We start from the raw sequence: 10143 nt of genomic DNA on the forward strand, positions 1-10143 counted from the left end.
GTATTCCTAATAAAAGGAAAGAGTTATTAGAAATGAGAACTAATGAGCTGAAGAAAGTTACTAGGTACTTCTCCAAATATGACCACTCTTCAATTAGGAAACATTCGGAAATAGAAAATTCAGATCCAGATTTTAAGTGCCTAGGTGAAGGTCAGAGCTGGGTTTGCTCAGACCCATCACTGGCAGCTGTCTCCCTCTGCTTCGTGGAGTAGAAGACAAAGAGAGGTCCAAGAGCTTGCAGAACTGTGAGGCACTTGAACAGTTTCATGTAGTTATGGAGAAAGATGGTAAGAGCATACTCACCACACATCTCTGCTGACAACAGCTGAAGAAACCTCTCCTCACCTCACCTCCAATATCTAACAAGTAGCCCCCAAGAATTACTGCCGCCACCACCATAACAGAATAAAATGCCAGTGAAAACCCACAGCTGCCCAACCTCTAATTATTTTTGTACAAGACAGGTTACCACAAAAGCTTTGGGGTGTGCTTGAGCAACTAGAACGTATCAGTTTCTCATTATGATAATTCCTCATTTATAATTCATGCTTAATGTTAATCATTTGTATATTAACTATGCAGATAAAGCTAAATCTCGGTGAACCACTTAAATTTTAAGAATTAATAATTCTCCCACCGCAATTACATTCATAAAGCACAATTCTTTTCAGTCTCTTCATGTCAAGCTCCACTGTACCTTTTGCAGACCAATAGCTGGTCAATACAGCAATATCATTATTTGAGATTTACCTAACTATCTCAAGAATAGATACCAAGTATTTTGTGCACCTACTTGGACATTGTTCAAGGAAGCTGTGATTTTGTTTACCCCTACTCTGTTTTAAGTTTGAAAACAGCTCTAAAAACACATCTGACATTTCAAAGATCATAAACGAGGCAAGTCCTTTTCCTAGAAAGCCTTTAATCTCCCTTTTAGATATTGTTTAATTAGCAAGGAAATAAAATCAATCTGGGCTAAGTGTAGTAAGAGATACTTCCTTTACCATTTGCATACACAAAGCTCTATAAATGCCACTCTTTTTAAAGGTTTATTACACAGATAATCCCATAGCCACATAATTTACACTGAAAAACAGGAAAACGGAGAGCCAAAAAGTAAGGTGCTGCCTGAGAAAATGCAACTCTCAAGACCAAAGAGAGCTGGAGAGTACACAGAGTCAGAAGAGGGGGAAGAAGCCACACAGGTACCTATGCTTTTACACTTTCCTTCTAACTGTATCAGCCTGAGGTTGTACAAGAGGCTTTCGTCCCCAACTCCTTTGAAGCACATTTATCTTCTCCGCTGCGCTTGGCCAGGGGCAGCAGGACCCACCACCAGTGCTGGAAGCACCACTAAATCCCCCAGGCTGCCTCACGGGACACGCTCAGTCGCACTGCACACCTGCAGCTACAAAATCCAAAGCGAGAACCAGAAATTCTAGAACAAACACAAAGCCAAGCCATGGCTCACAGTTTTTCTAAGCTGGAACATGCAAAAAGCTCTTTGCGTTTGTGCCAAGCGACGCGTGAGTACCCACCCAGCTATTGCCTGCAGTGCAGCAACCATCACATGATAAATCATTTGTTATTCTGCGCAGATGACTTCATTCACCCTGGTACAAAAACTTTCAAACATATTTTATGGAAAGTGCTGAATAATTTTTCAATTTCAAATGCCACCTAATTTTGCTGAACTGCTTACATCAAGAGGGGTGTTAAACAAACAAAAAGGACAGGTCAGAGCACTAGGCATGATTTTTTTCAGATATAAAAATTAATGCTGCGTTCCAAGTTATCATGAATAGACAATAACAAAATAACAACAAATAAACAAAAGCACTGCCAGCACCTTGAGTTTGTATACCAACTTTGCCTATTCTGTAACAATAAGTCTATCTGGCAGGTACCTGCATACCAACTAGATAATTCAATTAATTGAGTGTTTGATCTATGAACTATTCTAAATTCAGCTTCCCAGTTAAAAATCCACTACACGCATTTATTAGTAATTTCTGTCAGATACGGTAAAGCATCTTCTGCTTTTGGAAGTTGATATCAGAACCACATAGAACTAATATTCCTATTTCAAATGAAATGAAATTAAAAGCTTGTACACTGAAAAGCATATATATACCCCTGTGTGCAAACAAAGTGAGGCACATCAGAGAATCCCTCCATAGAATTAAATTCTCATTTAGCATTTACCACCATGAAAAGTAGGTAATGTAAATCAAGAGTTATAACTATTCCAGACAGGAGGCAAAGACAGCACTTACCAGATGGTTTTACCTTGTGTGGTCAACCTTAACTAATCCAGAATTTATTTACTGAAGTTTCCTTCCAAAGCAGAATGCTGCTCAGGCAAAAATGCTATTCCATTTTCTAAAATTCACTTAAAATATCCCTTATCATCAACAGCTATCAAATACCTGTAGTAATTTTGAACCATCTAGTCTTGAGGACAAATTCAAGACTAGTAAGCATGAAAAACCAAAAGATTTAAAATACTTAATGTCCTACCAGCTTAGAGAGAAATGACAGAAATCCAAGATGTCACAAACCAAAACACATAACGATCACACTGGAATTAAAGCATCTCTTTTCAGAAAGTCAGCCTGACATGCTCTCTCCATGTTCTCTTCTCCTACCCATTTGAAATTATAATTAAGGTATTTTCTTGCAAAACAAGAAGCCCAAATCCTTATAAATAGTAACAAATTTCCAGAGGTGATTGCAATTCAACCAGTGCAATGAAGTTGGGAAACTGTGGACAGAACCCAATTAAATGGATACTTGGAAACCCAGATTCACCACTAACATGGCTTTTCCTGTTTTGTGATCGTCGCTGCATTTTGGGAAGTGGGAAGAGGCTACTTCACACGCAGCCAAAAAATTGCAGCAACTGCTTATTCAGCAAGTCTCAAAGGAACGTTGGCTGTTTCTCTGAAAAACCATGTCAGTGATGATTCACCATGTTCAGTCATTCATCTTTTCTAGGATTCTGAAAGAAGCAGAGTTATTGCTCAACCCCTTGTAGCACTTACTCTTCTTTATCCAGCGATTAACCTTTTCTGTTGTACCCCAGGAAAACGCTCTCAGGCAGACAGAAGACACAAATTCATTAAACAACCGTCAAAGCATCTTATTGCATACAACCGCTCTGATCAATATGACAGTCGTCTCTTCTGGAGAGCATACTGATAAACAACTCACGGCTCAGAGCTCATTCTCACAGTAAGATTATATCACAGAACTAGATTTGGGCCACAACTATTTTTTCCATGCAGACTCAAGTGTTTTCCCAACCAGTTCTGCTTTGGCACCCTAAAGCACTAATCGAGCCCCCTCTTTACACCACAGGATCACAACCTGAAAAAAAAGAGAGCATCGCTCTCCAGATGTGGTCCTTAGTTCTGTAGGTATGGAAAAGCTAAGTCCCCACCAGGCGCTCTCCATCAGCGCGGCCCATAATGAAGAACTCTCCACTTCACCACTACCTTGGCAATTCAAATAATGAAAACGTCTAAATGGTCTTCTGGTGTTTATTTTCCCTACAGTTGATAACAAGATTGAAAGTCAAAGAATAGCTCTAGTAGAAAAGCCACAGTAAGAAATACACCACCATTCCCAGTATCTGCCATGGCTACACACAATCAGCAGACCACAGTATGTTGAGTTTCAGTGAGAAGTTGATACTTCCTATTGCCTCCGCACGGCAACAAGCTTGTCTTGGGATTATAATTAGCGCTGCTGATATACGCTTCCCATAGGACCAAAGAAGAGCTTTCTGCTCTGCAAGGAAAAAGCCTAAATGCACAAAAGCCTTTATTACTCTGCCAAATTCTGTTTTGTTTAGGAAAAAAAAAATATCTGAATTATGACAATTTTCTTCTGAGACAGCCTGATTTGATAGTGGGACTGAGACTATACCCATAGGAAATGGGGAATGACAGTGTAAGGAAAACAGATAGGCACGCACAGAATCATTTCTGTTTAGCTGCATCATCTAACACAGGAGAATATGATAGAAAAGGCTTCAGAAATGGCTATGTAATTACCAGAGCTCACTCCTGCTGACAATTTTCGGGATCAACAACCAGGCTCAGAGAGGTCTTGGTTAGCTACACTCAAGCAGAAATTCCCATGGCATTTTTCACTCCTACACGAATGGCTCAGAATCTTCCCTATGACTCAGTTTACCAAACAACTTCAAAGGAGCCCTAACAGCCGCTAGTTGGCGAAGAAAGGTCTCAGCTCGCAGAAGAGAGACAACCTCACGCTACTGATTTTGCCTGCGGGCAGCAAGCTCACTGGCAGCAAACACAGGAGCCACCAACCAGGCAGGCCATAAAACCCTTCCCCAGGACAACCTCCCTGAGCCTCTCCGGACTCCCACTCAGGTACGGTTTGTACGTCCGCTGCCCTTCCGACCAACACTGCCAAGCCGGATCCTGCCACAGCCGTGATATTCAGACAGCAGCAGTTCAGTATAGATTTTTAAAGATGCCAAGCAAAGCAGTTTTACCTATGGGATCATTTCCTGGCTGCTCCCATCAGTCAAGAAAGCGGAAACCGGTGCTGGGAGGAGGAGGTCGGGAGCAGGGAAAGCTGTATGACCCCAGTTGCACACTGCCATTTCCTAACATCTTCTTCCTACCACTACAGAGCGCTGGATACAGTATCTGAAAAAGAGTATTTTCCAAACATCCACATGGATGACTGACAACCTCGCTGCATTTCTCCAGTCCTTTGCCAATAACAGTTTCACAATCATTGCCTGGAATTAACGTTATCCTGAACTTACCCATTTGCATAAAGAGCCAACATTCAGGTGGTTTTTCCCCCCCACATTCACCGAGATTATTCTCTGGTATTCCAGCATTTTTAAAAACCTCAGCATCAGCAGCTCAGAGCTGCTCAGATAATTTTGTTAACATTCCTAGGTGAAAGTCACACAGCAAAGCATGTCCAAATGTTTAACAATTGCTGTTTATCATCTTTCTTAGTTTTTGAAACAGAAAACAAACAGGAAAGAAGGGCTTTTGCAGAGACAAAACAGGAAAGAACAAGTGGTGAATTTAGAGATTCATACTATAAAATGTAGAGAGTCTCAACAATATTGGGCAATACATTCGTTTTCCCAAGAAAACAGACTCTAATTTTCTGGCTCAGGATAGTCAGTCTATTTTTCACAGATTTCTGCTGTACATCTGTTTAATCCAACAGGCTTGAAAAGCCAACCATTATAAAGATCCAGGTCACCTTCAGGTCACATCAACTAAAAGTTTGAAAGGGCTTTATTTTATAAGCATTAAGGAGAGGAAAGCCTAATTAAGCATGAATACAATCCCCGCTTAAGCAGGCTGGATTGGAACAACTTCTAGTAAGAAGCTCTTTTAAATGTTTATTTAGAAAATCTCCCATGTGAAAAGTAGCAACAAAATCAGGAAAGCTGCTCAGGCTCAGGGACCTCTTCGCTACAGGGCACAGCACTCATTTGCTATTGCACAACCTGCCGTTAAACCCATCGGAGGTGTGAGCAGCAACAGCGGTGTTTACCTGCATTTTAAACAACGCACGTGTTTGTCCAGGGACATTACACAGTTCCACACGCGCTGTATCGCTGGTGTAGTAATGAGTAAGCCATTCAACAAGTGAAAGCTATGAAGTAGGACAACTGCAGAAAAAAAAATAGGACACACATTTACACGTAATGAAACGTAGTGAACAAGGAAAGCTCTGGAGAGAGACAAGAGAAATAACAGCTGTTCACTAACCTCCATCACCATGGCCTTCACCAGAAAAGCAAAATACTCAGTATTTTTCAGGAAATACCCAGTAGCTGATAATTATATTCTAAGTGCACTGCGAGATCTCTACGGCAATGGATTCCCTAAGGTATGACGCAGCAACTACTATTTTGACTGCAATCTTCGCAGGAGCTACAAATGCGATACTGATTTAGTAAGTTCACCAGTGGAAACCATAAGGCTGGGATATCTAAAATTAGGTGTGATGAAACAGCTATCTTTTTTGAGCTCAAGCTGGGGCGGGAGGTGGGAGGTGGTCAACCTTACTTATTAAGTCCAGGGGAGGAACTGCATTTCCAAAAGCTCAAACAAGTGAACTCTAATAGTTCCCTGTCTGAAGCCACCTCTAAAAGTAACTTCATGGTTATTTTTTTTCCAAAGTGAAGGCAGCCTTGTAGAGACCGAATTCCTTATAAAGCAGATGTGCGAAGTCTTTTACAAGCTTTTAAAATAAATCCTACAGTTCTAGAAACATATGGCTCCATTTTTATATCACAGAACAATATAGGAAAAATAGAAATGCTTTTTCAACATTTTTCTAATCTAAAAGCTATGAGTGTCAACATGCATCATTGCATAAGGAAAACGAAAAACCCTGAAAGTATGCTACGAGAGGGATTTATTTCAGCTGTTCATTTCCAAATGCCTTTAAGAAAACAATGTACTGTAGCAAAATTGGCTGTTTCACTACTTCAATTTCAACATGAAACACATGAAAAAGGAAAATCACTTCAGAAAAGAATTAAGGAATGTTCAGAAGTACACGTATCACTTGCTAGTGGTTTTACTGCTTTAAAGGGCTCTAAAACTTGTATGTACAGATGTGCCGTTCTTATTAAGGAATATGTCTAGATTACTGTGGAAGAAAATAGCATCCTATTTTAAGACTTAGAAAGAAAGCCACTTTTAAATAGTGAATACACAGATGAGATATTCTAATATGAAGCAAATTCAACAGCCAAAACTTATTAAAGCTTTAGTGCTGAAAAAGCCTCTGTGCTCAGAACACAACATTTGGCATTAAGATGAGACACGTGCAAATGGCTTAATATATTGGATGCAATTCCACTCCTATTGAATTCGAGGAACGCAATGCCACCAAACCACTTCATTTTCTGCAAAACAGCTGGTACGGATACCTACCAGGAGCACCGACGCATGCCCATGAAAAGGTGCCCAACACACTCCTGGAAGTTGTACAGTTACTCCCTCTTCTTACACAGTGCTAGTGATTGAAGCATGTAGCAGGAGACAAAATTAAGCTGACAGGGTTTGCTCATGTAATTTCAAATCTATTAAGTGAGGTACCACTGGAATACACCTGCGAGACAAATTTATCTGGCTTTCAAAATGAAAAGGACTCCATAAACCCTGCACTATAGAATTGTGTGTAGGTGCACATTTCAACAGAACTCAGGGTGCTTGTAACACACTGAACCGGGGAAACAACGTCTGTAAAAAAGAAAAAGCATCATTTACATCTTCAGTTATCATTGGAAATAAATACGCAGAAAGAAAACCTCAGCTGACAATTCCTTTGTTGCAACACAAAAACACAGAAATTATGCACCAGCTGAGATGCACTAACTCAAGTAAGAACTTCTGGCTTGAAAGAAACATAAAGAGATCGTGAGCATGTCAGAAGATTTCCTAACAATATCTACTAACCACGCTTACTAGGGGGTTGACAGGCTCTTTCTAAGCAAAAACTGCAAACCCTCAAAAGAACATTTTAAATACTAGCTTTGACCCTTCTTAGGTTTCTGGGGAATTCAGGTAAGTACGTAGCGGTTTCGGGCTTTGTTTTCGCTTTTGCTTTTTTAGTTTCACCTTCATTCCCAGGAAACAGAAACTCAGCCTCTGCCAAGTACAGCCCTTGATTCAATGCTATTAAGTTTACACTTACCCAGTCTGTTGTATTAAATCTAAACTAACAGAAGCTGCTTAGAACAATAGACAAGCAAACTATTCATTTGACACAAGCTTTGGTCTTCTGCTTGCTATTTCACCATGTCCACAGAGCTTTTCCTGAAATTCTTCACCTTTTCCTTAACTGGTTATTCAGAAGACCAGCTATTTTCAGCACCTATAGAGGGTTTACATTATTACTAGTTCAGTCGCCACGTTAAAGTTGCATCCAAGCTGGACCTAGATCATCTTCATATGAGTGGTATTTTTTTTTAAGCAATGACCTACAGGAAAAAAATTATAAATGCAAATTTAAAGCAATTCTTGCAACACTAAGCAGCATTATAAAATCTTAATACATGCTGCTGACAAAAGAATAGAAAATTTATTTATGGAAGCCTTTGTATTTCAGCTTTAGAACAAGTCTAGCATGTGAAGACCTCGTTCCCCAAACATTAGTTTTGGATGATGAATTGTATAAATCTACATCTTTTGAAGGTATTGCTTTGAGGTGGGATGAGAAACAAACCCAAAAAGCATTCAGTTAATGACAACCTACTTCCTTATATCTACAGTATAACGAAGTACAATAAAGACTTGATGCCCCACAAAAGCACTTCAACCCTCGTTTCTTAGAGGGGCTTTATTTACACACCTCTTCAAACACTGCATGGCTTATTTAAACCAGGAAAGTTCAACTCAGGGACAGCACCTCCCATCAATATACAAATTATTCAGATACCAGCTACATAAGATGAAGTGTCCAAAATGACAAAATAGTTGAATTACATCAAATAAGAAACCAATCCTGTGTTATGGCTTCCTGTATTTTGATACCCCACACTGCCTCTATATAAACCATCTGTGCTACACACACTTCAAGCCATCTTTCAACTATCAACAGGGCTTCTGCAGTAAAACAAACAATTACTAATAGATGTATCTTAGAGACAGATTTTAAATCAAAAGGCACAGTGCTCCAGCATTCTGTTATTAACAAAAGATCAGAACAAATCAGTAGAGAATTTTTTCTGAACATCCATTAGTAACAGAACACAGAGATGAAAGACAGAGGGGGGAGCAACGTTTGCTATCACACTCACCCAGACAAGACAACACACACGCAGAGTCTGGATTGAAAAACTACTTCCAAGTGCTCATTCTAAAAGAATTTTGTGACTTTTTTTTTTTTTTTTCCTAACCAGAATCATGCAAACCAAAGGAAAGAACACAAAAAGCTATTGTCATTTGCACTAGCAAAAAAAGTGTAATAGGGCACAATGGAACCAAGTTAACAATGAAACTGTAATCTGGACTTTAACTGGGGAGTGTTAGAAGTTATACAGCTTTTCACAGGACTTGGCACAGGCACCCCCCAGCTATTGGAACAGGTAAAAGGTATCAGGCTTGCCAGAAAATAAACCTCTTCGGTTTTTTTTATAAGAGGAGTCACAACAATTGAGCGCCATAGCCTGCTAGATTCACACAGTCTTCTGGACAATTTCTCCTACCTAACTTCTGTTCAGAGGAAGACTGGAACATTAGTTAACTTGAGTTCCTCACACAAAAAAGCACTTCTTAAGCACGGATTACTTACAGGAAGAGTATTTAATAAGACAAGCTACACATTAGTTGTGTATCCTGTGGTGAACCTACAATTATGGTAATTCAGGTTAATAAGAGTATTCACCAGACGCAAGGAACCAGGAAGGGAGATCAACAAGGCAGGCACCAGGGCTGTGTGCGGGGCAGCAGGAACACCCTCCTGCCATGTCCAACACTCCTCCCGCAGCGTACCTGCCGCTCCAGCACCTCTGGCCTCCTTCACAGCCCAGCATCCCCGCTCCCAGCGAAAGCGGGGATCAACAGTGACAGCCAGTTCTCTCTCCGATTCACAGCGCTGCTTTGTCATACCACAAGCAAACCTAGTTTTTAAAGCGGAAAATAACTGCAAACAGGAGATGATGAAAGGTGGAGTGTTGCCGCGTGCTCAGAGACGGTACCATCCTTGCAGAGGCAGCGTGCGTGTGTTCGAGACATCCCAGAAGTAGCCTGTGACAGAAAAGTCACGGTGGGGCTCCTTCTGGTGGGTGTCATCGCTCCCCAAGGCGGAGAGAACGGTGCCGTGCCCTCAGCCGTGTCTCCGCAGCGTTACGGCCGCCGCTGCGGTCGTGCAGCCCGGCAAAAGCAGCCCCTTCAAAGGCAACTTCACCTCAGGGACCAGAATGAGACGACCAGAACCCACCTCTGCCCCGAACGCAGTAAGTGACCCCGAGGAAAAAAAATAAAAAAAGAGGAAAAAAACAAACAAACAAACACACACACGAAATTACACCCACTTATTCCGCCAGACGGCACAAGGCCTCCCCGGGAGCGGGGCTGAGCCGGGGACAGCCCGGAGCCCGCGCCCGCAGCCCCGTCACCG

The sequence above is a fragment of the Charadrius vociferus genome, unplaced genomic scaffold (genome assembly GCF_000708025.1).
Source record: "Charadrius vociferus isolate BGI_N301 unplaced genomic scaffold, ASM70802v2 scaffold119, whole genome shotgun sequence".
NCBI classification, from domain to species: domain Eukaryota; kingdom Metazoa; phylum Chordata; class Aves; order Charadriiformes; family Charadriidae; genus Charadrius; species Charadrius vociferus.